Raw genomic sequence first — 27,270 nt, forward strand, 5'->3', positions numbered from 1 at the left:
TGGTGATACAGGCACACCGCTGCGATGTGGAGACTGCGCTGGCAAACGGGTTCCTGCAAGTGTGAGAGCGACGCAAAATCACTGCTGCTGCTTTTGTGTCGGGTGGTCAGGAAAGCCTCCAGTGTGAGAGCTGTAGCTGAAGAATAGAGGGAACGTTCGAGCCAGCTAATACAAATTCTTTAAGATCATAACTTCTTTCGGCATGCACAAGGTAAAGGAAAATAGCTACAACTAATTGCGTTTCAATTTTACACACCCCTTGGTGCACCTGTAGAACTTCCCACTTAATGATATCTTAGGTGTGAAAACCTCTGGGTAGAGAGCTTTGTGAGTTTGAAACTCCATGTGTGTTTTCAACATCATATTTTGTGTTTTAGAAAACCTTTGAAATTCTTTTTTTCCACTATCTTTATTCTCTTGTGGTACAAAGGAGAAGCTGACATGATCATTTCATAGCAGAAAAGTAAATTCTTTGATAACGAAAGTCAGGGAAATACCTTTTTCTTTTTCCTTCATTTTTTAACTAAGAGTGTTTAAACATTAGCTAGAGAACAGGAGGGAGATGGGAAAATACACAAGAGCTGTTGTTTAATCTAGACTCCGCTACCTGACCAGTCTTCAAAACAGCAGTAATCAATTCCATGGCAAAGCCTTTTGGTTTCTGCTACAGTCCTGGGAACCTTAACTATAAATAAAATATAAAATTGCAGATGTCAGAGCTTGCAGACTAATTAGCAGGATAAAAGGCTGGTTGCAGATTTGATGCTGATCCTGGGATTTTCCTGTGGACGGTTTTGCAAGCCTCAGTGATAACTTAAAACCAGGGTTCCTGATATTTTGGATGGCCTCACAGGCATTGGCTTGAAATGTGGGTTAGAAAGGATAGCGCCCTATGAATGCTTAAACAAGGACGGAGGATTTATGTGCTGCTCAGGGAGCATCTCGGCCTCCTGTACCACGCAGGGGAGGCAGGGAACAGCCCCTGGCAGGTGGAGTGCTTGAAGCTGTGGGGAGCGGTGTGGCAGAGCTTTGGATTTCCTGGCAGGCAGCGTTTCTGTATAACCTCCCAGGGCTACTGCCAGTAGCTGTGCGGCTGGTTTTGTCCTGGGGGCAGATGAGCCCTGTGGGAAGAGGCTCTGCCAGTGGCCGGGGTCCATTTTGCTAAATCTTTACTCCTGTAAAGCTCAGCATCTAGAGATATAAAGTGTAAGGATAATAAAACACAAATGTTACAGGTAGCATTAGGCAGAACAGAACTGCACAGCCCCAAACTGCTGCTGGGCAGTCCCAAAGGAAACCAGGATGGGAACCAGGCTCGATTCATCTTGCTGTGGAGCATTCCCTGTCCTTGTGCTCTGCACCTCGTCTTGTTATGGTGTGGCTGGGGGCTCTTGCTCAGGTTAACAGCATTGGGTGCTGTGCCTCCTACGGCCCTCAGAAGTTGTCTTAACACCGCGTCCATCCAATGCTTCTGCCCCCACAGGGTGCTGAGCTGCCTGGGGGGTGCGGACGGACATGCACCCCCTGCAGGAACTTGCTCCTTTGGGTATTGTCTGTGGCTGGTGTTGTAAGCAGTAGCGTGTTAGTGGAATTTGGCAAATATTAAGAAATTAGGCAGTATGTCCTGGCTTTGTGTATACAAAATGCTGTGATAGTTCTTTTGCATTTATTTAGATTTGAAAGCAAATTTCAGCGAGTCACTCGCCTGTCAGTATCGTGTATGGGGCTTTGCTGGAGGTGCCTGTTGGTATCGCTCGGGTCTGGGTGCATGCAGCATCTCAGCCCCATCTCTGGCCACAGCCTGGTGTCTGCTGAGGGCCACAGCTAGCAGAGGAGAGCATGCAGTTAGAGGGCTGCGTGATGCCTGGCGTGGTTATAACCAGCCTGTTGTCCTCACACCACCATGCCTTGACTCGTGGGAGCTCCTCAGAGGAAATCCAGCAGCATCTTTTGTAGAAGTGCATAAAGCAAAACGTGAGATGGCATTTCCCTCTTTTCCCTGGCACTGTATAGCTGTCTGTTGGTCTTGCTGGGGTGAAGCGATGCGTGTCTACCTATCGCCCAGGCACCAAATGCTCCTTCTGCCACCAACAGGGCGCCCCCTGCTTAACCACGGTGCAGCAGGGGGCTGCAGACACAACAAACGTGAGTAGTGCAGGTCAGCACACACAGTGCTTTCCCCAGGCAGTCCTTTCTGGGGCTACCAGGATCTGCAGAGAGATGCCTGTGACACTTGCAGCGAGCAGGGCTGCAGTGTGTGACGCTCGCTCTTGACCGATCGGACAGAGTTTACCAGCGGTAAGGAGCAGTCGGTGTTTGTGCTCCAAACAGCTGACTCAGCAACCTCCAGCCCTTGCTTACCCTTGGATTTATTGGAAAAGTGCTCTTCCTTCAGCGTCGTGAGATGCACTTGAGCTGTTATAGCTGCATAAAAAGCATGGTTTATGTTCCCTCTTCCACGGCGGTTCTTCCAGCAGGGACACTGGTTTCATGTTGATCTTCCCTCACCTGCAGACAGGTTGTCCCCAGCAGCACATGAGCGGTGCCAAGTTGAGCACCCAGAAGATGGTGATGCCAGGATGGAAGTTTCCCATACACAATGAACTTGCTGTCTTGGTCGCACATCTTGGAAATGCAGCTCTAGCGGGGAGCAATGCATCAGGGTGCCAAGGCCCAGCTGAGTGGCCAAGAAACCAGATCACCCAAATGTTTTGATAAAAGAAAAAGGAGGTGATTTTCTGTATCTTCACCTACAAAGCCAGCTGACTTGCTGGGGCTGGATTTCCAAAAAATAATAATAATAATTAAAAAATAATAATAAAATCCAATTATAAAAAGCTTTAGCCCAAACCAGCGAGCAGAGGAGCTGTCCTGGGCAGCGTCAGGCAGCAGTGCCGGCGGACTGCTCCCAGCCCCATCTCCATTTCACAAATAAGTTCATTACAAATATGTGCTCCATAATGTGGTGGAGTGTCTGTGTGATTTAGGCCCCAATTTGTACTTGCATGATATACGTCCTCTTGCATCTACTCTTCTTTTACTTACTGACTCTGTAGTCAATTCTGGGGATGTTATTGGAAGTTTGTTTGGCAAATAGAGGAGCTATTACCAGGCAGCGCTCATCACAGGGACTTTTCAAAATTGCTTTTCCAGTAGCAAAACATTAGATAATAAAATGACAGTACACAACCCATTTTAAGAATACCCTTCCTTGTTTTCTCTGCTGTAGTATCTACAATTGATTTATTTCACAAAGTTCATCATGTTTTAAAGGATGGGACCATCAATCACATACCTCAGGCTGTCTCATAAGCAGAACTCAGTTGTGACAATCTGAATGAATACAAATGGGTTGCCAAAGTATCCATCCCTGTGCGTGCTTTCACAAAAGCTGAAGTAAGAATATTGTTCATTCGATCTGGGAGGGGGTTGAGATCTCTGAAGGTGTATTGTCTAGAAGAAAGCAGCAGAGAAATTAAGGCCTATCAATCAAATCCAGCTTCAGAATGTTAATTGATAGTTGCCAGGCATCAGATGAATGTAATAATCTATCAGCCAACCATAACAGCAAACCATTGGCACACTGGTACCAAATGTCTATTGAAGTCCATCGGGGATTGAACACGAGAAGAATGCAAAGGCAATGCCTGCTGCCTCCTTATTTTCTTTCCTTTTTTTTTTTTTTTTTCCCACCTAAAGGTCTCTGTTTATTTTTCCTATGCAGAGTGAATGGCTGTTAACTTCTTTCTTTGCAGCACTCCAACTTGTTAACTCCCATTCAGAAAAAAAAATCACAACAGAAAGAAAAAGCAAAAAGAATGAAAACAAAAACCTGCAGAAAGCCTTGTTTTCATTTCACAGACAAGGTGGTAACTCGGATCCTTCCATTCAGAAGAATATGAAAGGAGTATTGGAAGAGGAACAGATTTTATTTTTGTTTGTCTTCTCAGCTTTGTGCACATCCATTCAACATGAGAAAGAGTAAAACAGAAATATTCTCCTGCATCCTGGCATGGTCCAGGAAACAAAGTGCAGAACCTCTGGGGTGCTGGGGCTGCAGCGGGAGCTGCTGGTGGCTGCAGGCGGAGGAGCTGATCCCTCTGAGCTGGCCACGTCGTCTTCCCCCCATCCGAGGCTCAGTGCTTTGTCCCACCCTGTAAAACGGGGATGAGCTGAGCTAAAGCTTGGCACCTCGTGTATGAATGTATCACAGCTGAGGGAGCTGCTCTCAAACATCCAATGGTTAAATTGCAGCCAAGCCTCCCTTAGGCTGGCTCCTTCTCCCCTGGGTACCGCCTTCTGCCTCAGCCAGGTCGATGTCATAAGGGGCACGTGCCCAAAGTTCACCATGGGGCCATGATCTAGTGGCATTGTGGAAATGTAGGAGCAGCAGTGAGGGAATGCAGGAGCTCAGCTGCCAGCACAGCCTGCTCTGAACAGGGGTCAGAGTGCTCAGGTACAGACAGGACAAATCAGAGAACATTTTCAGTGTACCTGATCAGGAATCTGGAATAGGGCAGATTTTTCCCTATCTCTTTTGCCAGATTTACACAGTCATTTAGAAACAATGTAATTGAAAAATCTCTAGCTCAGGATAATATTTGACAGTAGAAAACAGAGGAAGCATTGGTAAACACACAGGGTTTTTGTGCCGTGCGCTAGCAAAAATTGATTTGTTTGTTTTTGGGGCAGGAGATATTAATATTGGCCAACTTCAATCATATTTCTTTGAGAAAGGCAGCTGAAAGATGCTCCATCAGCTGTCGGTCCTCACCTATAGCGCTGCGTGTCAAGAGCCACCCACCCAAATGGAGCGTGAGAGTAGGGCAGCTCCTGCAGCTCCTGCAGCTCCTGCGCGTCTGGGCTCATGCACCAGTGCACAGGACACTTAACTTCCCTGTTGACGGTGGGCTTTTCTGTGCTTTCGGATGGCTACCACGGTTAATACGTTGTGTGTAATGTAAATGAGTGGCAAGTTAGGATGTTGGGCTTGGTGCAGGACACCACAGATGCCCTGAGTTCAGTACCCAGAGGATGACAGAATCAGGCTCCTGAACCATTGGCATAGCCAGACCCGTCTCTACTTGTGGGATTGTATGAGATCTCTCTGTCTGCTGCCATTTCATTTACTTAAACAGTTTGGTAGAGATGAGAGCTTTCTCCTTCAGTGTGGGCGTTATGCATACATAGGCACCAGGAGCAGCTTACACCTTTCATTTCCATCCTGGCAGGAACAAACGCCCCTGGGCAGAGCTTTATGTGAAACCCAAAGGCAAGCGTTTACATGGAAATCTGCTAAATGCAGATTTACATGGAAAACCTCCTAAATAATTTTATTTGAGATGTGAAGTTTTTATCCAGACCTGACTTTTCAGAGAAAAAAAAAAAAAAAAAAAAAAAAAAAAAGCAACATTTAGCACTAAATAAATGAGATGCAGAGAGAACTAACTGAGTTTCATCTGCCAGAATTACTCAGCAGTAACATTTCATTAACATTAAATGCTCATCAATAGCTTTACAAATTAAAGCGGTCTAGCAACTTTCCATGACTCCGGGCAACTGCCAAACAGTAAGGAGAGCAACGAGACAACGCTGAAGCAAGACTTTGTTAGGCGTTGGGTCTCTTTTCTGGACAAAATAGTTTTCAGATTAATGTGGTCCAGAGAATAAGTATGTATGTGTACGAATGTACATGCACATGAATTTATACACATATAAACAGGACATGGAGATGTTCAGTTGTGTAGACTGAAGTGTCAAACTACAAATGTAATACTGTGCCCTCCAACAGTTTCTCGGGAAAAGCCCGTTAGTGCAGGATTTGATGGTTGTTTATGCCACGAGCTCCACCACCTCGAGCTGTCCTGCCTGAAAGATCGGTGGAGCAACCCCAGCATTACTGAACACTGAGCTACAGCTGGGTTTAACCACATACGGATTTGGGGCACCCTTAGGTGTAGGACATTTAAAAATAACTTCCCTTTTCAGAGATGTACCAGGAAAACATCCAGGCAGCAACTTGTTGCAGTTGTAATGCCATTTATATATCAGTGTTCCTTGGCGTTAATATAATGGGCCAAGTATAGAGAATAGCTGGGGACATCAAGGAGAATATGGCTTCATGAAAACAACATTTGGAGCTAATTACAAGACCTACGGGTTAGAACAACACTAAGCTGCCAAAAATCCCTGGATAGTTACTTATTCATACTGAAATGAAATCCAGCAATTGAGTGGGGAAATGTGGCCATAATAGAAATCATGCCTGGAATATTCATAGAGAAGTTTATCAAAGAGACTTCTGTGGAAAACACGGTATTAACATTTATAGGCTCTGAACATGTCCTTTAGGACACTCTCCTAATTTCACTTTGAGCTACATCTTCTTTATGCAGCATTAAGTTTAACTCAGCAGACCATGTTTATTAAAAAAAAAGAAGTACTTAAACGGAAACGTATGTTATGAAATCTCAGGCTGGAGAAGGACAGATACCTGCTGTAGTGTTAACCATGTGTGGGATGTGGTAGAGGGGTTTATATTCAGCTGTGTCTGCAGCTAGGGTTAATCTTCACTATTCCTACCGTTACACCACAAAAAAATCGTTTTTTCCTTCAATGAGAAAATATTGAACTTTGTCATTGTGCAGAGATTTAAGCATCATACCTCTTCAAACAGTAATATATTGTGTAGCCCTTTGATTACTTGTACAAAACTGAGCTGCTCCAAGAGACTATGTATAGGGTTTTCCCTTATGTTGTGTTCTTGTATGACTTTTTTTTTTTATTGAAGATTCTGGCCTTGAGTCACACTAGTGTTGGTGGTAGTGCAGGATTGAGTGCAATGGCATTCGTTCCTAATTCTCTTTGCAAAAGAGCAGAGGAGCAGGTTGTAGAAGAGCAGTTGCTGGGCATTGTGTTTGTGTCCTGCAGCTGCAGTCATGGGGGGAAGTTTTATTAGCCTGAAAGAAAGGCAGTGTATGGGATTGCTCTGAAGCTAACCTGTCGTTTTAAGTCCTGCTCAGCCAGGAGTTACAGCTGTGATGGAGCTTGGTGCTCCCGAGGAGCACGAGAGCAGTTGCAGGAGCTCAGCATCTGCTGTGCCTGGGGCACGCAGCACGGTTGAGCTGCCCTGCAGCAGGGTCAGGCACAGGCATAGCTTGGTGGTGTTGATTGTGCTCAGGGGAAAGGAAATCCAAAGCAGTAATTGCATGTACCTTTCAAAAGGACTGCTTCAGCATGCCTAAAAAGCTATTTTTTACCCAGTAAATATGAGAGAAAGATGTGAGTGATAATTGGGAATTAATTAGAAGTAGTTTAGAAGATGCTCCAATATGGCACCATCCCCACAACAACGAATGAGGCTGCTCTCATTATAAATAACAATAACAACTGGCTTTAGAAAGGAAATGAAAACATCTCTGAAAAATAATTAAAACAATTTGTTCCATGAGCAGAAGAACTAGAAAGACCACGTTCCCGCACATTTGCGTCCTGTCTCCCCTCGCCACCCTCCCACTTCTCCGCAGCCCACCCGATGGCAAATCCTGTCCCATCCCGAGGTTGCTGCTTCTCCTTCGCTGAGGTTTTGCAGAGCAGGCAGGACCTGAGTACCAAGTGCTTCACCACTGCTGGGGTGCAGCACGGCTGCTCCACGCTGCCAGCAATTTTCTAAAAACTTGGAGGAACTTAATGGAAAGCCTCTAGCTCCTGGCAAAATTTGATTGACATCAGCCAAATTAAATCTCAGGAGGGACAGAAGGAGCATCGGGACTGATGGATGTGTGAACGGGCAGAACATGAGAATGCGAATCTCATTTGTAGATTTTTGTCCTAAGAAAAAACAGGAAATGAAGAAATGGGAACTTGAGCCTGGTGGCTACAGAGCCCCCTGCCACACCTCCTCATCTAGCACTGCCAAAAGCAGGTATTGAACCAAAGAGATGGAGACAAACATGTTCATAGCAGAAAGTCTAGGTCATTATAATTCATACCCAAGGAATATTTTTTTAAATAGTGTTCTGAAAGCTTTCAGTTTGGCTAAAAGGTTTGGGAATTGCATTTGCTAAAGAGCATAAAGAGGTTTATGGGGCTGTACCGCAGGCTGCTTTCCCTCTTCATTTTACTAAATACCCATAAATTGAGAGCCTCATGCAATTTTGACTATGTTTAGCGTTGTTTCAGGTTGTACACCTCATGCTCTGCTGTAGAGAATTGGAAATAGTTGGCTATTTGATAGCATGAGGTTTGCTAGCACAAGGAGCAGTTGGAAAATGTTTCTGAACATTTTTTTTTCCTTCTAGGATATCTTGGTTCTGTGTAGAAAGCAAAGCAAAGAGGAATCCCTACCTCCTCATCTCAAAATGGGGGATCTCATGTTTTGCTTGTACCTATAAAGAGTTATAGAAGATGGAGACACTCCACAGAAATTTCCTTTTCATTCACAAATGTGTTTTGTTTCTGACAAGCTGAATACCACTTTCAGTCACACTGTAATGCATTGTGAGTGTAGGCGGTGCAACCCCCAAGTATCTCTGTACTGAACTTGGGAAAAGGCTTGAAGTGTAAATATTTCCTGTCAGCATCCACAGGGCTCTGGTGCTCCTTCACAACCCTGGCAGTGCTTTCAGCATCGCTGTGGCCAGGACACGTTGGGACACACAGCATGTCCTTCTTGGCAATGTTCAGCCATCCCTTTGCTTCTTTCCTCCATCTCCCCCTCTGTCTCTTAATATCAACAGCGCAAAGAGCGGTCACAGGGGCTGTCTGTGTTTTTAGGGCAGACTTAAAGGATATATGAAAAAGGGTTGTGTCACCCACAGGTTCATGCATTGCACTACCCCTAAACAGCAAATTTGATGGCTCAGAAGGATTATGGTGGCTGGCTGTGGCAGGGGGCCCTTGTATCCAGGCAGTGCTCAGCCTAGAAGCGCAGGAGGATCCTTCTCTGCCCTGCATCGAGGGCACCGTCGGGCTCGGGTACTGCCACGCACCCCGCTGCTGAACTTTGTTATCGAGCCAGCACGCTGTCTGAGGCACGCAGACTTTCTCAAGACCTCAGCCCCTTTTCCTATGGCTGAAGCAAAAGCCCTTTTTCTTCCTGAGCCGGGGAAGCCCCAGGGGAGCGCAGAGATGAGGCCGCAGCTCTCCTGGGAGCAGCTGCCGAGGCTCAGGCAGTGCCCACAGCGAGGGCAGCCCTGTGGTGGGTGGGTTGGTCAGTCAGTGACACGCAGCTGATGGCCATCACTCCACCACCTCAAATGGCAGCTGGCATCTGCTGGGAGCTTCATCAGGGTTCCCACCTGGCTGCAGGCTGTGTCATCCATGCCCCCAGGCACCGACACCCGATGATGCGGACAGAAGGCCCTCTATGTCAGAGGTGTTGCCAAGGGCTGGTCAGCCTACCCCCATGTCACAACCATCACAACCGCCTCTGTCACAGATAAAGAAGGGCTGTTGCCACCTGTGCCTCCCTCCTGAGGGCAGCAGCAGCCCCCATACACCGACCAGGCCCACCTCGCAGGGAAGCCCGCTGCCTCCCCAGAACCCAGGTAAAAACAAGGAAACTTGTAGCACGTAATGGATAATGTTAATGGATAATGTAACCCCCAGGTCATTACCCACTGTTGGTTTTGCACATGGGCAGTGGTGAAGTTGTGAGAAGTTCAAGGTTGATCAAAAGAGGCTTCATGGCCCTGGGACTACAGGTTAAAGGTTCAGGAGCACAGGTAGCATTTTTCTCTCTCCTTCCAGCTGCAGGGGATGACGCTGGCAGCAGCAGGCAGACCCAGCTGGCTCTGAGGCTGGTGTCATCAGCAGAATTATTGAGTTTTTAGGTCATGGGGTGGTCTGCACAGCACTGGGCATGGCAGGATGCGCCTTTCTCAGAGAGACTTTTGTTGACAAGTCAGCAGGGCTGACTGAAAGCACTTTAAATTCGATTTGAGGAGGGTAAGGGAGAAAATCAGGCTCGCTGGTGATCAGCTGTGTAACAGCACAGCAAAGGTGGAGTCCCTGCTCTGAGCAAACCCAAACGGCTGCCCCTGCTTTGCTCGGAGCTGCCTGCCTCTGCCAGCCTGGTGCTTGTAGAAGGGGAGGGAAAGTGAGTCTGGCCACAGAAACCCTTCCTCTTGCTGTATGTACACCTGGCTGACTGAAATCTAAAGAAAAACCTTACTTCTGTGCAGAAATCTACAGAATTAATTACCCATTGTTATTATGTCGTTAAAAATACAGATTTTAACATCCTGGGCAATCTTAACACTGAATTGTGAAAGACTCTCTGCTGTCATTATCTGAGATGATCTGAGAGGGCAAGGTTTGATAAGAGTGGAGTCATCTCTGTGTTCTTTTAAGTCTGGCCAGTGTAACCAGCAAATAAGACAAAATCTGAATACTAAACACATCAAATCCCTTTGCTGTTTTAGACTAATTATTTCAGTTAATCTAAGAAATTACACCGCCTTTTCTTACAAATCTTGTCACCTTAACTCCTGCTAACAGGTCATTATTTTTCACCTTCAGGAAAAGCCACTTAAAGCACATCTTCTTTCAATAAAATTATTTTTCTGTATAGGGAAAGCCCTTTCTGTGTAGAGAAAGCCTCTTCTGTAATGATCTGGTAATATAGAAGTTTAATTTTAATGTTTCATGCTGCTTGGGATTCTTTAATCCTCACTTAACCCTGATAAACCCTAATTTGTACTGCTGCTTATTGGACTATACTAAAAGGAAAGGTTTAAAATCTGTATTTTTATAATTTACCTGTATTTCTGGTATACGTTGTATCTTGTCTGTCTGGTTTAAAGGCATCAGAGGGGCTGCTCGTGTTGTCTGAAGCCACTGATGTGGTCGTTGGAGGGCTGGGACTGTACAGATGGGCCCAGTCCCTGCGGTTTTGTTTCCTTTGTGCCTTTTTGAATATTCTTCATTTCAGTCTCTCACTAAAGAAAAAAAAAAAAATGGGAAAATGCTGAAGCTTCTATCCTCCCATGCACACCTGGCAGGTCTGGATTTGAATTAAATGAGAAAGCAAAGTATTTGTGATGAAACAGGACAGTTACATGCCAAATGATTACAGAGAAATGGAGCTGCTTCAATTATTCATTTAAAATTTAGCCTCTTCTTTTTGGTTTCTGTGCTATTTTCTGAATCAGTTCCGATTTTGGTGAAACTGGTTGTTTGTTGCTAAGTGTTCGTAAGAAAGAAATTCTTAGTCTGTGCATGTTTTCTTTGGACTATTTGCTGCAGTGATGGGTCATCTAATTACCTGGTGATGTCTGTGCTCAGTGCATGGGTCTCTGAAATCTTTAACTAAGGAAGTGAAGTGAATACAAAACAGTTTCAGTGGGAAGGTTGGGGAGGGATTTTCATTTATATGTGATTTCAGTGCAAGGCTGAAATTCATGCGTGTTCTTCCAAATACACTTCAGGCTGCTTAACCAGTGACTAAGAGTCCTGTGAGTAAGAACACTTCTGTATTGATTTAGCAACCAATTATTACATTATTTCATCATTGTCACAGTAATTAAGAACGATTTCTTGAAGTCTGATATCTTGAGCTTCTACCTTGGAAACACAGTCAAAAGCTTTCACACTTCAGTTTGGCCTTTCTCTCCCCATGATAATGCCTCCCTGGGCATTTCTCTCCTTTACAAAGCCTTACAAGCAGTGGGATTTCGCCAGCTCCCTGTGATGCCATGTCTCTAGTAGCTCTCAGCAGTCAAGTACTTGCAGTATTATTCTCCTGTTCTTACTCAAAATCCAACATTTCTCAGACCTTGGTCTTCAGACTTTCAGTTGTATTTGCTACCAGTGAAATCTTCTGTTGGTGCTGAAATAAAAGCAGGGTTTTTCAAAGGGAAGGAGGTGCGTGTATAGCTTTAACGTTAGGCAACTTGGCACATCATTCCACTGAGTACTGAGGACAGCAAATTCAAGCCCCTGTATGCAGGCTTCTGGTGATTACTGACCTGCTGCTGTGTGAAGTGAACGGGCCCTCTGTCTGCAGGTGTGTCCATGCCTGATACCAGATTTCTTGTAAGTTTGGCTGGGGATACTGAGGCTCTAAATATCCTACCTAAAGTAAGATAGTGAGCCTGTCTTAAATATTGCATTGCAATTAGGCTGGAATTAGCATGGATAAGGATGTGCCTGGATAAGTCGAGTGAAAGCCCTATAAAAAGATGCACTGGGGTCTCCTTGCCCTAACAAGTCTTGTTTGGAGCTGCAAGGTGTGCTCCTGTGGTGATGCTCTCTGGGATGAACATCAGTAACCGTGATGTCCACAAAGCTGGACTGAGTATCAGCCCTCCTGCTTTCACATGGTCTCTGTACACCTGAGGTAATTTGTAGCACAGGTAATTGTATAAAGCCCTACATTTTTGCATCTCAGATGCAGTATGCCTGTATTTGGTCACTCATTAGCAGTACAGCAATTTCAGGATTGATGTTTGGTTTTACAATTGCCAGCAGAATTCAGATGGATCATCCTGGCATATGGAAAGCCCTGCTACTTTGGTAGCCAGCTCCACACTTGCATCAGGCCAGGCTCCTGCTGGCTGCCTGGCCAGCTGCAACTCCTTGCCCAGACGAAGGAGATAACGTGAGTAGGCAGCTGGTGCCTAGCACTGCAATTTGCAGAGATACTGCTGTTTGCTGGGATTTCTCCTGCTCCACAGCCCTGGAGAGCCAAACACAGTTTAGCCTGCAGCCCCTGTGCCTTTGGGAGAGCACAGAGTGCCCAGGGCCTCCTGTGTGCTGTTTCTCACACTGAATTCTGCTTTAAAACTTGGCAAAGTATTTCTGGACTAGCACTGTGTGAGTGCAGGCAGCTGGTCCCCACTCCACATTAACAGTGCAGGGAACAACAACTCCACCAAAGCAGATGGGGGAAAAAATGTCCTGACCACCGCCTTGTGAGAAATCAGGCAGCCCACAGCGAGCTATGGGGGGCTAAATTTAACCCCCTGAGTTTGTGACAGCCAAGTGGAGAGATGGAGAGGTGACGAAACAGTCCTTGCAGGGCACTCGCAGGGTAGCAGCTTGTTCTGTTGTGCTGCCTCTCCCCTGCGGCAAGGTCGGGTGTTGGAGGAGCCTCCAGCGTCTTTCCTCGGGCCACCCCTCTTCAGGGAGTTTGCAAATGTTTTGTATGTGCTTGAGCAGGGGCATTTCTGCAAAGCAAGCTGATAGGAAGTGACACCAGGAGGGAATTTTTAGCTCAGATGTAGCCTTTGGAAGCAGAATGTACAAGATAAAGCTACGAGCCTTGACATGCAATCCCTGAGACTGTGACGCTTTAGGTGGTTTGTTGCTTTTGGTCCTTGTTTTTGAAATATAGGCTTAAACACGGACTTCTGCCCAAAATACAACAGCAGAATGTCATATATAAAAAAGTAATCATTTTAGTATCCTCTTCTGCCTTTTACTACTAATATCACATATGTTAATCAAGGTTATTTCATGCCAGTGAAGCTTCCTTAAGCTGTGGGAAGCAAACTGCATATTAGATGGAAATGATGGATCTTGAGCAAATAATAGAGTAAAATAGCATATGTTTTCCTATTCCTAAAATAGCAAAATGCAGCTTTATCTTGGTGTACCGTGATTCCTGACTCGCTTTTCATGCGCACGTGTGCTCCAGGAGGCTGTCATATGGGGGAACTGCTGGGGTAGCTGCTGGAGGCAGGCGCTGGCAGCAGTGCCCAGCGATGGGCACCAGTTCGGACCTTAGCACTAAACTGATTTCCTCAATCACTTCAACCAATCACTTAATCAATTTCTTCAATCACTCAGTTTCTTCAGGATTTACAGTTTCTGCGAACATCCTCCACAAACAGTTCCTCGGGAGCTCCCCAGGCGTTTGCCCTCCAGTAGCTCTGGCTGCATTAGGAGCCAGAAGGCTGCCCTTAGGGGTGGTGCTGAGCATCTGGGTCACCGAATCCACGCCTGCTGCATGGGAACCGGCCTTAATGAAGCCGCTCCTGCTCCAGGCAAAACTACTGAGGAAGCAGGATTGCTGACAGCACGGCTCCAGCCCGAGGGGTGAGAGGCCCAGGCTTCTGCTCAGGGCCAGGGCAGGAGTTTCTTGCTTCCCTCCTGGAAAGGGGAAAAAGAGGAAAAAGAATAATTGCCGTGCACACGCAGGAAGCAGGGTGCCAGTGATGCACGGCTGGCCACAGTGGGAACACCCAGCTATTGCCTGGCTCTTGGCAGTGGTTGTCTGTAGGGGCAAATTGTTCAGAAAAATTTGTTCCCTGGCCTTTGCTATTTATGTGCAGCAGCCCAGGGCTCTCCTTTTGGCTTGCTTGTTCTGCAGCGCTCTCACTTGCCCTGTGCTTGGAGGCAGATGTGCCGGCTTTCCCTAACTGATAGCAGGGACTGGCGATCCGCCTCCCTGCTCTGGGAAGGGAGGAATGCAAAAATACTCTGAAATGAGAGTTGTTTTTCCCTTTTTGTATATATTTTTTTTATGCTTTGTGCAGACTGCTGTTACTTGTGAATCCTTCACAAATCTAGGACCCTCTCCCTCCCTAGGTGTTTACCTGCCCCCAGAAGGGCAGCAAGCAGTAGGTGTAACTTCATCCTTCCCAGCTGCTCGTCTATCCCCAGCATTTCCAGCACTGGGTGCTGTCTGGGCACCACCTCCCCGTACCCAGAGCCCCATCCCACTCCTGCCCCCTTGCAGGGGATTTTCCCTTCTTGCTCACATCTGGGCTGCATTCCTCCCTGTGTACTGCTGCGCACTGGTAAGGAGAAAAATGTAGGAACACTCCAGAGCATTGAAAATATCTTTCCTTTAATATGGACCCGATGGGAAGTGAGAGCAGGAATTGAAATTCTACTGGCAGATACTGGATGTTTCAGCTTGCAGCTGCATTAAAAATCCATGGTGTAGGAATAAATCTTTCAAATGAGGGATGTGAGGTTAGTATTAAACCTCGGTCTAAGCAGTCCTAAGGTTAGCAGTGTCACCTCTTCCAGCCCGACCATTTATTAATTTTAATCTTGAGCTAAATTCTCCAAATTGGACCGGGTCTGTAACTAAATTGAGCTCTTTCTGAAGCTGCAGCAGGCCTGACAGCGGTTCGCTGCCCTCCGACAGGGCTGTGACCTGCCACCGCCCCCATTAAATTGGTAGTCTGGCTGCCTGCGTGCTGCAGCCTCTTCCTAGAGCAAAACTGTCCCATTTTATCACTGCAGTCTTCATGAAATGAACTCTGTGAGACAAAACGACTCCTTAGTGCATGCTACAATTATTTCTACTTTTCCATTTTACTTTTTTGACCTAAAAAGACCTTAAAAATCCCATTTAAACCTGTACTAGCTCTGTAAGCACGTGGGTTTTCCCCCTTCAAGTGACAGATCACTCTGTCACGCAGAACAGTCGCCAGAGAGGGGGCAGCTGCCTGGAATAAAAATATTTTAATATTTGTTTTAACATCGCTCTGGTCAAATGGACCAATATATCTATTGTCGAACCCATCAGCTCTTAAGACGTTTACTCTGTGGAAAATGAAGGTAAATGTGGCTTACCCTGAAGGACAGCAGAGAGCTGTGACTCATCCCTCAGGAGGAGCTGTTCTTTTGAATCCTGAATTGAGGCACCGTAGGTCAACCAGGAAGGTAATTCAGAGACGTACACAGCAAAAAGTCTCTAAACTTAAAAGCAAGTTCTTGCAGTGACAGCACAAATTATATAAGTGATTTGTTTGAAATTAGTACTTTCTCTAAAGTAAGTCATGGCTCGGGAGATGTTCTTTGGTTAGAAGTTTTCTCATTTTATGAACAGATCTGCTTCTGTTAGCCAGTGAATCACACTGCTCCCTCCAGCTAATACAGAGTGATGCTTGTGATTATGGGAGCTATCAGCTCCTTAATGATAAGGATTTTAATTTGACTTCTTCTAAGACACACCATGAATAGAAATCACAAGGGCCTCAATTCCTTCTGCACAAATCTTAATTGCAAGTGAAACTTCAGCGAGTGCTTCACAGCACAGCTCTTCTTTTAAGGTACTGCCAGCGTGGCTGTTTTCATCAGTGAGGTCTTGGGGAGACCTGCAGGTCACTGTCTAGCAGTGGTAGAAAGCCCTGGAAACGAACTCTTCTGCCAAAATTTGGTGGTGAGCTGCACTTCTGAGACATCTGAACCAGCGGCACAGGCAGGGAGGGGATGGGGCTGAGTCCCCAGCGCTGCCTCCAGCTGCGGGCAGTGGGCTCCGGGCACTGCACTCAGCAGCCAAGCTGCTTCCAGCCCTGACTCATGGCAGCAGCTGCCCGTGGAGCCTTCTGCTCTGCTTTTAGTCGTGTGGCTGTGATGCGAAGGCACAAAAAGAGAAATAAAATCATCTGTCAGAAGATATTTAAAACTTAGATCAAGAACGGCTTACTCTGATTGTTGTCTTACTGCTCTCACAATTTTCATCCTGGTTTGATTTAATTCTGAGCTTCTTACCTAGAAATGCAGTGGTTTTTTAAGGACCACCATTCTTATCTTTCTACAGCAGGACCACAGATGTATCACGTAACTGCTAGACTGCAGGAGACCCCCGTGTTGCTGCCTACAGTAAATATTGTTGATGTAGTTCTCTCTCTCTGCCCTCTCTGAAGCAGTTGAAGCCCGGTCTGGATGCTGAGCCATGCTCAGTATTAACGTCCATCTCCTCATGAGAAAGGTTTGCTCACATCAAGGGGGAGAGGAATAAATGACATTGACCCTCACAGGGGCTTTGTTTGGGAACATCTTCAAAAGCACCCACCTCCATCAAAAGCTTCCTTTTGTATATGGCTCAAGGCTTTCCGCTTCTGCCAGCGATGGAAGCTCCGTGAGCAGCAGTGAATCACGCTGGCCCTGCTGGCTGCCACAATTACCGCGGGCACACGCTGCCTTCCTGTAATCACTGTGCACTCGGGGGGGACACGGAGCCATCCGTCAGCGCGCCGGCTGCTGCAGCCACTCCGAGCAGCCTGGCTCTCATGGTCCTTGCGCCTCTTGTCCTCTGGGTGTCACAGCCTGGTGAAACAGAAACCGATTTCTGTAAATAATTTAGATGTCCAGGCTTTTGTGATTCTTTTTTTTTTTTTTTTTTTTTTTTTTTAGTCTTTTCAATTTGTTTTCACAGCAGGTGTCATGCTGGTTGTTGATAGCTGCACGCCTTGTAGATGGATAAGCAAGTTTTGCACTTTCAAGCAAATTCTCTAGATTTGGGGGGGAGGGGGCAGTGTCGATTGGTTTTAGTTGAGACAAACCAAACCCACATTTTCACCAACCTGAAAGCCTCTGGGCACTCTTGGCATGAGCATGAGTTTCAGTGAGGGTTACAGAACCCCGACCCAGATATCAGGACTGCTCAGCAGCCAGGTGGAGGCTTGATGGCCTGGCGTTGATTGCAGCCAAAGATTTCCCACCAGCCCTACTTCTAGGCACAAGCCGATGCTCTGCATACAGTCACGCGTGGTGTTTACCTCATCCTGAGAAAAATCATCACCTACAGTCACCTACAGGAGTGTGTGACACCGTGTGCTCCCTGCCTGTGCTGCTGGAAGGTCCTTCCCTCCTATTATTCATTAGGGATTTATGGACGTTTACTTGGCAGTGCATATCCAATGGCTCTTGGAAAATAAGTGTTCCCCTCGTGCTTGGCATCCTTCTTGGCAGAGGTACCGGTGGCAGAAGGGGGAGAATTCATCTCCTGGTTGTGGCCTCCAGGCACCGGCGGGGACAGAACAGGGGCTTGGTGCTCCGGATGCCTGGAACAGGGCCGTGCTTCAGGGGCAGGGCTGGCCAGATTCCAGCAGCACAACATTGATTTCTTCTAGACAGATATAACATGTCTTATGGTTTAAGATATCAAATTGACATTTCAGACAGTTTCTGAACGTAATGGTCTTCTGCGAAAGGGTTTTTATTTAGAGAACGTGTCCCTTGGAGCCAGAGTATCCTGGATCCTTCCCGGTCTTTTGTGCCTGGTGTGGCGTGCCTCTTGCAGTAGCCGTGACTGCAAACAGCACTGATGTACTCGAGAGTTAGACGTGGGAGGGGATGTAACCTCACGTGGTGAGAGAAAACCTTCTGTTGGACTTCTGTTTGAAGAATCCAGATGCTGCCTCATGACGGAGCCATCTCGAACCACAGCTCCTTGACTTCACAGATGAGCTTTTCAAAGCGTTTACCCAAACTAGCTGTGTGCCCCGGGGAGTGTGCAGTTAAGGCAGTGTGGCCCTGCTGTGTGCTGCTGACTGATCCCCAGCGCCCTGTGTTAACTGCCGTAAGCTCCGCTGCTCGCTCCTGCCCAGCGATGGGTGCTCCTGCCCCTTCCAGGTGGGAGGACGAGGGAAAGCACAATGCGATGAGATACGATGAGAGCTGCATGTCACTGAGCTTTAGTGCCTGAAGTGGGTTCTATGCATGCTACGCAGCTTGCTGTGCCTGTCCCAAAAGATGCAGAAAATGGGCTGAAAGCTCCCTCATGCACATTTTGTTTTTCTAAGAAGTTCCCTCCCTGAGGCTCCCGAGAGGGTTGGGTCTGCGTCCAGACTTTGGGAGAGGACTCAGAGCATGAGAAGACTCAGTTGGGTGTGGGGAGCACGAACACTTGGTGTTTAGGCACATGCACAAATGCAGAGGTGGGAAACTGCATTTTGCTGTGGGGATTTCTCTGGGTTTGAAGGAAAATGAGGTGTTCCAAGCCAGCATCTGCTTAGCTCTTGGTACTGGGGAAGCGTCTTTCCGTGGGGCTGACAGCAGATCTTTCCTGTTGTGCTAGGAAACGTAACTCCATCGGCCTCAAAGTCCCCTTCAGTTATGCCATTTAAAAATAAAATAATCCTAGCCCGCCTCAAAACAGGCAGATTTGTTCTGCCTCCATTCTGAGAGGAGCCAATTAAACATAATTATTTGTCGTGATCAAAGATCAGCGTAAGAGACGCTCATGCTCTTACACTCCCTGTATCCAGGGAGGCCTGAGGGAAAAAAAAGGCCGATGTTAAAAGGAGACATGCGAGGAACCGAGCTGAGCCACGAGCCCGTGGGGCTCCAGCCGCAGGTTTGGGGGGGAAGCCTGCAGCCACTTCCCCACCACATGCTGCAAACCTTGCTTGCGACCCCCTGAAGGTTTCCATGTGCTGCTGTCCGATAAATGAGGTGTGTGATCGGGGCGTTGCTGCCTCCCTGCTTGTGGAGCAGCCGCCGGGCTCACGGCCCTCCGGCTCCGTGCCTTGTCCCGGGGGGCTGGGGCTGGCCTGCGCTGGAAGCTGCAGCATCACAGGTGCCAAAGGCTTCACAAAGGAATAAAAAAAAAAAAAAAAAAAAAAAAAAAAGGAATTCTGCACTTACAGCAGCGTACTGAAGGATGGCTTTTAACTCCCTTTGTCGGACAAATTTCGCTCAGTCATTAGGCAAATCCCTTCTGCAAACCCATTGGTTCTGAGGCTCACAAGTACTGACCTGCATACATCATGTCATTACCTTCGCAGTTTACAAGGACAGGGATTTACATCTCGCTCCAAGATCTCCCGCTGTGTGGTTGTGTTCTCTGGTTATTAAGTTTTTGCGCTCTTTAGTTGGTAAGTTCGGGGAGGCAGAGCGCGTTTCTCCAGCACCAGCCCTGCTGCTGTTACCGCTGCCAGACCCCTTCCTACTTCACTCTTGCAGTGGCAATCCACAGCCCGAAGCCACTGGGGCTAGTTTCCCACTGACTTTTCAATAGCTCTCTCTGCATTTTGGTATGGAGTTCTTTGGCTGATGGTGCCAAGGAAGTCTCCAAGCTGATGCCTCCCCTGGGGGGCAGCAGTCCAGCAGCCTGTGCTCCGTGCCATTGCTGCTGCTACGTCCCGAGTCATCTGGTCTGAACGGCAGATAAGTGTCCTTCAAAAGCAGCTGGTCGCCTCTAACAAGGTTAAATCTATGTGCAGTGGAAAAAAATGTACTGTAAAAATAGTTTTTATTATTGGCAGGAGCATAAGCGAGAGTGCAGCTTCAGGGAACAGTGAGGAGCTTTGGCCTAATTACTGGAAATTTGTGTTTCAGAGTAAGATAAGAGACTCGGCAGCACGGGGCACAATGCACAGGTCAGTGAAGGACAATTACTGCAATGAGCAGTGCAGGGAAGCGCAGTGATTCACTCCGTCCCTCTCTGGTTTCTGTACCAGCGGTTCCTGGTGCGTTTGGTGACGATGGGCAGGGCCGGGAGGGATTGTGCTTGGGATGAGCCCGAGGCACCCCGCGAGGTGCTTGGACATGGAGAGAAAGCACGTGCAGGAAAACAAAGTTTTCACTGTCTTTGTTGGGTAGTGTGGGCTATTTGAGGTGTGTGTGGGTATAAACGCAGCTGTTTGGCTGTGTGCAGATGTACTTGTGTGTGTGTGCACATACACATCTCAAAGCTCAGCAAGGAGCAGCGTAAGCAAGCTGAGAGCTAAGGCAGCAGGCAGCTCCTGGGGCAATCCTGTTCCAGAGGATGAGGCAGCCTGTGATTTCAGCAGTAGCACGGGGATCTATAATGTGTGTGTTGTAGCATCACCTCTATCATTTAAAAGCCACGTTAATGCTTTTTCATGGAAATCATCAGTGTGGGTTTCAGAGCAGCACCCAGCAGCTAACGGAACTGGTCTTTGGGAGGGAATCTGCAGGTTCCTCCGCTCTGGGCTCAGGTCGGTGGGGCTGGAGGCTCCCCCTCCTCCGGCCGCAGTGCTGAAGGCGCCCTGGTGGCCTGTCCCCTGCTCAGCAGCTGCCTGAGACTTCCAGCCCCATCCCGGTGTCTGCAGGTGACTCTTTCCCCAGCTCGGGTGAGACATTTTGATGCTATCCCAAGGTGAGACCAAGCTGAAATCTGTGTTTTCTTCCCTGGTAGCAATCCAAGCATGAATTATTTGTGCAGCTGGCCTGTAGAGTCACGCTGGAACGAGGGGAAATCCCTGTTACCTCTTTGGCTATTTCAGGATGCTCCAGCAGCGTGTGTATGCCTGCATGCACAGAAAGAGGCAGAACTAAAGAATTTAAACTATTTAGGGCCCCCCTGGAGCTGTGCCATACTTGTGCCTGGTGACTGGCAGCTGTGGAGGGAGCTGCCTCACCAAACACCAAGCCCGGCACTTCTGGTGGGAAGAGCTGAGGACGGAGAAGGAAGCCTCTAGGACGAGCCCCAGGCAGGCCAGTTCCTCCTTGTGTGACGTGCCAGGGTGCCACAGTGGTGCTTAGATTTAGGTTTGGTGGCCTTAACAGGTTTGTTTTAGGGAAATCTTTTTAAAAGAGAGCTGCTATTTTAAAATTGTGGAAATAAGCATATTGAGTGAGTGCGTTTCAGGTCAAGTGACAAGAAGCACTAGAAGATTTGCTGATGAGAGGAGTAGTAGGTGGTAAATGGGAAAGGCTTTTCAGCCCCTGCCTGATGGTGTAAAGCAGTCAGCTTTGTAAGGCCTGGTGCAGGTTGCTCCATACAGCCCTCAGCTGTTGGCGGTGTGAACACCTGGCGATAATTGCCACAGCTCCAGCGCACCCCTGTGTGCCCTCCTGCTGCCAGCTCTGTGCCCACGCAGGACAGCAAACCAGCACTACAGCAGGATCAGAATCAGCAAAAGAGACTCAGAATAAAATTTAATATTTTTAGGAGTGCTTAGGTGTATGGCAATTATTGCCCTTCAGCGTGGCGTGCTGTACAAAACTGAACTGCAAAGCTCTGTGTGTCCTGAGGACATGGCACTGCCAAGTCCTGTTAGGGTACCAGCAGGTTGAGATGGGTGAGGGGAGCTGGGGAAGAAGCTCGGGGCCGTGCAGGTGCGATGGAGCTGCTGCGAGGGATGGCGGCTGGAAACGGCATCGCTGGGTACTGCTGACCTCCTCTGGCAAAAAGCAGGCAGACACTGAGGGAAGGCAGCTCCATCGCTGCGGGCTCGGGATGGGGACAGGGTAAAAACCCTGTTCTCATGCAGGAATTAACGTTGGGACTGGAGGAGCTGAGGCTGCTGGCTGCTATTGGGAATGTGAGGGTAGGAGCAAAGCCATCCAGCCCCACAGCTCCCATGCCACGGGAAGACAAGTCCTTGAGGGGCAGGGCTGCCCCCCACCTAAGTTAGACCAGCCTCAGTTGTAGTGTCATTTTAAATGAAATGACAGGATTTCCAGTCCCTTTCAACTTATTTAAATCTATTATTTAAACTTCCCTGGGAAGCAGCTGTGTTTCATCACCATTCATGTGTTCTAAGTACAGGAAAGCTCCAGGCCGCGTTACCAGAACAGCTTCGTAGAGCAGCATTGGTGTGCCCCAGTACTGCACCTGCCGATCTGCTACACCTCCCTTCCCCACGCCAGCAATATTCACGCCAGCTTAGTGAGTGCTGCTCTTTTTTCATGTGAAACGTGGTGTTTGGGCTGGCACCTCTACAAATGCCTCCTTGTCCGTAACTCAGCCTGTAGCATAGAAAATAAGTAAATAGTGGCTCTTCTGGTCCGTGTCCACTTTGGGCTGACTTTACAGCCATCTCCTTAAATGTTTCAGTGTCCGTATAGTGCCCAGGATCTCTGCAGCACAGATTTTCTGTCCCATGAAGGGCTAATCTCCGGGGAAGACAGTTTTCAGTTAAACAAGTTCTTGTATCTCTTTCTGAAGCTGTTGTCTTGGCTGTAGTGTTTTGCACATGCACAACTTTATGAAAATAGTGATTGGGACCAAAAGTACAGTTACGAATGTCTGGGGTCTCAGCGTTACACTGGCTGTGGAAGGCAGCAGGTCATTTGGCTCCGTTTTCACGCTGTTTGCTCACTAATGGCTGTCGGTGAGTGCACAAGTGACGTGTCCCACCCATTTAGATACCCATACGTGCCTGTAATTTCTCTGAATATTTTTCACTGCAGCTGCACTATGGAGAATGAGAGGAAACCTCAAATTCAATACACAGAGAACGTAAATGGATTTGTCACATAGAAAGCTGCTAATTCCTTTGCAGGCATTTCCCTTCTGGGGTTTAACCACCAAAATAAAAAAAACAGGGGGGGGGGGGCAGGGATAATTAAATGCAAATATCTTTAACTTATGTCCTTAACAAGTAAGACTCACTGGAATTTCTGTTTCTGCAGCGCAAGCACGTTATCATCCATCATCAATAAATCTGTAATCATTTTAATAGCTCAAATTCAGTCAGCCCTACAAGCCTCGTCTTCCATAAGGTTCTGCTATAATGGAGCTAGTAATTTCATATTTAAAAGAAAGATCTTTTATCTCATGGGTAATGACTGTAAAATAACAGGAGAGCTGTAACAGGATCAAAGGGCATAAGATACAAGGATTGCTTTGATATACTGTGGGTTGTGACAGATGGGGAGTAGCCAAACCTCCTAGCTCTTGGAGATGCTGTCTAAATTTTTCATGGGACACCGAGAACGCCCTCTCTGTACTGTAGCTGCTTCAGCTCTCCCGAGAGAGGTCCCCAGCACACGGCTCCATCCTCCTGACGGCCCCCAGTCCCATGAGGTGCCCTCTGTCCATGCCCTGGCTCACACCAGGGCCCCAGGTGGTGCTCTGGTGCTGCTGGGTGAAAAATGTTCAGCTGCGAGCCGCTCCCAGAATCACAGCCGGGTTTTTGGTTAGCAGGGCAAATGTGGCTCACCACCAACAAAACATCTCTTTGAGGGTTAGATCATTGAAACATGGCTTATTGTGTGCTGCTGGGCACACGGAGAGGGCTTTACTGGGACAATAAACATTAAAATCCTCAAGATATTTACTGTGCTGGCTGTGATCAATATGATGGTAATTAAACCTAAATGATTTGAGAATACATTGCAGCACTGTGTGGTTTTGGTAGGTTTGTGGAAAGCACTTCTGTTGAAAGAATTTCAAGTAAGATTACCAGCAACGCCTTCACCACAGGCACACACGTATATCCAATAGTTGGTACTGCTGTCGTGTTCAGAGCCACTGTGGCACTAAGGTGGTGCTCAGTGAAGTGTAGGGTGGGCAAGGTTGAAATCCAGAGGGTTTGGGGGGAGTAGATGGGGTTGCCAATGGACTCATTGAGAAGTAAGTGTTTGCCTGCTGGAATTAATGCTGATGGTGATTTACACCGCTGTTGTTGCAAAATGACAGCTCTTTTACACTAGATTATGATCAATAGTAAGTAATCCTTCTCTGTGCTTCCTAAACCTTTCCAAACCTCCAAGCACGGCTGTCACAGCACTGCTGGCTCTGTGGGATTTTCCACGTGCCTCAGGGCTCCTGTTTGCAAGGACGTGGGGCAAAATTTTACCCTTCCAGAGCAGCAGGGCCTCTTCACCCCCTGGGCAGAAGCCAGATGGTTTGGTCCCATTAAGACAACAAAGTGGGTCAGTTTGGCATGCAAAATAGAACAAAATCATTGCTTTATGTCTAAAAAGTGTTCTCCAGTGACATTGTCAGAACATCTGAGTTATTTCATGTGTGTGATGCATTTTAAATCAGTTCAATGAAATCTTCAGGATGATTTGCTGAACTTCTTGCAATTCTGCCCAAGCTGAGCAGTAGGAGGTTGCGTGTAGTTGTTGAGCATAAAACAATGGGGAGAACACACAAAACAGCAGATGGCTTTTCCATCATGCTGTCCTCTTTCAGAAGGCATTCTCAAATTGTGAGAGCTCGGCTCAGCGTGTTGGGCTCATTAGGCTGGTGTTGGACCTGCAGCCGTCCCGATGCACAACACCTCGTCATCGAGGCTACTGGGGTTTTAACCACAGAGCCCTGCGCAGCATCGCTGTTCTGCCAGTGGGACTTCACATCTCCAGCTGTGCAGAGCTGGCTATTTCCATTGCAGGTGTCTCAAGGGACGGCAGAAGACTCTCACCTGGCAGAGGAACTGTTTAAAGCACAAAGAATCAGAATGGCAAAACGCTTTGTGATCAAAATGACATGTTTCGGGAGCAAGGCAGAGAGAAACACCTTTAAAAACAGATCCTCCTGGGCCCAGCATGGTGCAGCCACATCTGCAGGCATGAACTTCCCAGATGTTTGTCCACAATTTACACGTAGCAGCTCTTGGGCCATGCTGTTCCCAACGCAGGGCCATACTCGCAGCAGTCCTGCAAAGTGTGGTGGGAGTTCTTGGGACGCTGAGGGTAAGCCTTGGGGGCATTGTGCTGTATGGAGAACAAATACCTTGTGCAAATTAATCTGCCATTGAGTACTTTGGCTCCAGAGGCCCCTTCCAACCTCAACTATTCTTTGATCAATGAGACACCAAAATGGCTCATTACAGCATTCACTCCGGTCTCATTCTGCCTTTTCATCCTGACATCCACAATGTGCACAGTCACTTACAGCCCGAAGCAGGTGCACAGCCCTTAGGCTGACAGTCTGCCCAAAGGGGAGGCCCAAATGCCCTCTGTGGCTCCTCGGGCAGCGGTGCTGGCAGCAGGACTGGCACAGCCTGGGCACAGCCGGCTCTGCTGGAGCACCAGGGGCTCCATCTCTCTGCTCAGTGCCTGAGCCTTGCAGCCCGGGGCTTTGGTTCACTTTACGGAACAGCACCCTGTGTTCTGGCAGTGTTAAAAGAGGGGTCAGGGTTCTCCACCATGGATCTGCCATTTCTTGGTAGAATTCAGTGCAAACAGCACAGATTAGCTGCTTGACTAACTGTAAGCATGGATTATGGGAGTACAAGATATATGGCAAATGGTTGGAAACTTGATAATGGTTTGCCTCGTGGTAGTGTTGGCAGCAGTGCTAAAAGTTCAGGTTCTTGCTGAGACGGAGAATTTGTGGTTCTGCTGCCCTTTGGGAGATGAGTTGAAGGACTGCTCCCAGCTTCTGCCAGACAGCTGTCCTATTGCTTCTGCTGTTTTTGGTTCTCCTTGCCTGGCATCACACCAGCATCCTACCATCTTCTTGCCTGGCATCACACCAGCACCACACCATCTCTCTGCTTGGCATCATATCATCAAACCTCGTCTTCATCAAAGCAAAGGCTGTTCTTGTGTTAGCGGTATAAATGCTGGGCAACTGCTTAGATAGTGACAGCTAATTGAGTTAAGAGACTTTTCCTGTTCATTCTTGAAAGAAGTGGCTGTGAGAAGGCTCGGACCCAAAAATCCCATGCGTTGGTCTGGTGCAGTACCCGCAGTAATGCCTGTCCGCTGTGGCAGCTGCCCGGGTAGTGCTACCAGGGAGTAACGCTGCTCTCCAGCCTCTGTTATCACCACCTTGCCTATCAACACTCATTTCAGAAAGGTGCTGTGAACTGGAAGACAGACGTGCTGCCAGAGGAACTGAAACCCCTTCTGCTGTGCAAGGAGACTTGCCACCACGTGGCTGGTTTCTTTCTTTTGGTACTTCACAGGTTGTTGCTGGGGGTCATCCCTTCTGTTTTTAGCCTCTGTAGTGTCTCTAAAGCTTGTTCTTAGGGCATGATCTCCCCTTAAAAAGAAAAAAACTTGCAGTGATCTTCTGAAGCAAACCATTTGCCAGCAGTGATGCCAGGACCTGCTGCTGTGGCACCTCCGTGCATCACAACTGGCTGTGTCCCTTTAGGCGTTCCCTTTGGGGGTTGCTGCTCCTTTCCCAAAGGCACAGCATTTGCTGAAATCAGCGCCGTGGTGGGGTTTAAGTCTGGCTGGAGCCAGGGGACAGACTTTTTCTGAACCAGCCCCTTTGCTGTCAGCAGCACCCCGCAGGACAATTTGGATTGCAGTGCAGTTACAGGACTAATTCATTGCTTTTCTTTGGGATTGAGCACATTTCTCTGCCTGACCTTAATTGCTGTCGAGGCAATGATTCTTCTTGCTCAAACACTTGTCGAATTCCTGACATTAAAATTTTAAATTATAATTAAGCTGAAATAAAGAAATCACACGGTGCCTCTCACAGCCTCATTATTTCGTGCTGATTAATGTTGCTGCAAACCCGCTGAAGCTGGTGAGCTGCGAGGAGCCGAGGTTAGGTCCTAACCTTTAAAAGCCCCGCAGAGTTTAATCAGGGGCAGTCGCCTCTCAATAGGATTTTTGAGACCAATCTGTATTTTTCCTAGCAGGATAGAGCTCTGCGTTTAATTGCATAGGAAGGTCTAAAGAGCCTGCAGAGAGGAAGCAACTCACTGTCAGGTTCTTTAATTTTTAAAAGCAGAGTTTGAGAACACAGCTGCTGGGTTATGGGGTTGCTTTCCAGCTGTACGGGCTCCTCTTCAAACCTCGTGCAAGAACCACTTGGCTGAGGGTGATGCGAAGAATTGCACAGGCTCCGTGCAGATTCATTTTGACATTTAAATAATTCAGGGAATGTTGTATATAATAAACTGTGAGTCATCCTTGTGG

General features: G+C 47.6%; 1 protein-coding gene across 3 annotated transcripts in view; it reads left to right on the top strand.

Annotated features, from left to right (window-relative positions):
* KCNIP1 (potassium voltage-gated channel interacting protein 1) overlaps window positions 1–27,270 on the top strand; it is a gene marked incomplete at its 5' end in the record, with an annotated part of 372,336 nt that overhangs the window by 197,822 nt on the left and 147,244 nt on the right. The window contains one exon of one of the 3 annotated variants that reach the window (XM_082771656.1): window positions 151–211. The exons of the other annotated variants lie outside the window; for them this stretch is intronic. Of the gene's footprint in view, window positions 1–150; window positions 212–27,270 lie in introns of those variants that run through there. 3 annotated transcript variants of the gene reach the window in all.

This window comes from Aythya marila (assembly GCF_965140915.1).
Source record: "Aythya marila genome assembly, chromosome: 14".
NCBI lineage: Eukaryota > Metazoa > Chordata > Aves > Anseriformes > Anatidae > Aythya > Aythya marila.